This window comes from Dipodomys merriami, unplaced genomic scaffold, assembly GCF_024711535.1.
Source record: "Dipodomys merriami isolate MVZ:Mamm:240054 unplaced genomic scaffold, mDipMer1.0.p SCAF_114, whole genome shotgun sequence".
Classification (NCBI taxonomy): Eukaryota; Metazoa; Chordata; class Mammalia; order Rodentia; family Heteromyidae; genus Dipodomys; species Dipodomys merriami.
Window position 1 is genome coordinate 1,936,755 of NW_027202427.1, and position 1,617 is coordinate 1,938,371.

The following is a 1,617-nucleotide window of genomic DNA, read 5'->3' on the forward strand; positions in this document are numbered from 1 at the left end:
AATGTATCTTTCTCTCTGCCATTCCTCTGCTCAAACCATCTATGGCTCCCCACTGTCCTCCAACAAAAAAGCCCAGGTAGTTAACCCAGGTTTCAAGGGCTTGCTAAAAGACAGGGTTAGTTCACTGTGTGTGTGTGCTATTACCCACTGAGTTAGCCAGCTGTCTGTGACTATAGTAAACTCCCAGACTTTCCACCTACCAAGAGGAGAGGTAGATTTGGCTGACAGCTTGGGAGATGCCAGTCTGCTGGGGGAATGCTGGGTCCCAAGGGCAGTGCCCTCCTTGATGGCATCTTGCTATGCCCTCAGCCCTGCCAGTCCAGCCCATAGCTCGCGCATCACCTGTTCTGCCCAGCTTCCTGGGCTCAGTCCACGGCCGACCCTGCCCCAGCTCGGGTCCGGGTCCAGACCCTCTGGAGCCCACACAGGATCCCAGGTGCATGTTGGGAGCCAGGGCCAGCAACTGCTGCTGCTCTCTGGACTTCTCCCCTCCTTCCAGTCCAATCCGGTCAAATGGCCTTGAGATCCCATCACACACACAACTCCCTCCGCCCCCCCCTCCCCTCCATTCTTCCCTCTGCAAGGAGGAGGGCAGAAGTCCCTCTCACAGGCCCAGGATGGTCTGGAATGGAAGCTTCCCCCACCCAGAACCCCCAGCTTTCCCTCCTACCCCTCCTTCCCCAACCTCACTCCAAGATCCCAGGCTTTATTTATTTATTTAGTGGGTCATGGGGCTTGAACTCTGGGCCCGGGTGCTGTCCCTGAGTTTTTCAGCTCAAGGTGAGCGCTCTACCGCTTGAGCCACAGCACCACGTCCGGTTTTCTGGTGGTCATTGGAGATAAGAGTCTCATGGACTTTCCTGCCTGGGCTGGCTTTGAGCCGTGATCTTCAGAACTCAGCCTCTTGAGTAGCTAGGATGACAGGTGTGAGCCACCTGCGCCTGGCTCAGGCTTTATTTTTGGACCACACGCTGGACTGGAGCTCAGGAATCTGGTGGGGATGTACCCAGACCCTGGGCTGGCACTGCCCTTGGGCTGGACAGAGCCAGGAGAGGTCAAGGTCAGAGCCGGGAGAAGTCCAAGGTCGATGCTGGGGCTGGCCCTTGGAAGCAGGCAGCCCCTCAGCAGGCTCCAGAGGGAGCGGAGGAGGCATAAGGGCTGCAGCCTGACTCCCCTGTGCTCCCCTTTCCTATCCAGGGTCCCCAGGGGCCCAGGGGCCCACCAGCAGGGCTGGGATTGCACCTGCGTCCCTGTGTGGTCAGGCCATGTACTTCTTCTCTGGCTCGCTCCTGGTCCATGTCCTGCTTTCCTTTTCCCCCTTTCTTTCCTTTTTTTGGGAAGGGTTGTACTGGGGCTTGCACTTAGGGTCCTTGCAGCCTCCCTGGGCTTTTTTGGCTCAAGGCTGGCCCTCTACCACTTGAGTCACACCTCTACTTTTGGCTTTTTGGCTGATTAAATGGAGATAAGATGTATCTGCCCAATCTGGCTTTCAACCAATATCCTCAGATCTCAGCCTCCAGAGTAGCTAGGATGACAGGCGTGAGCCACCAGTGCCCGGCCGACATGTCCTCTCTTACTCAAGAAGCCTCAAAGAATATTTAGCTTAACTCTTTCCAG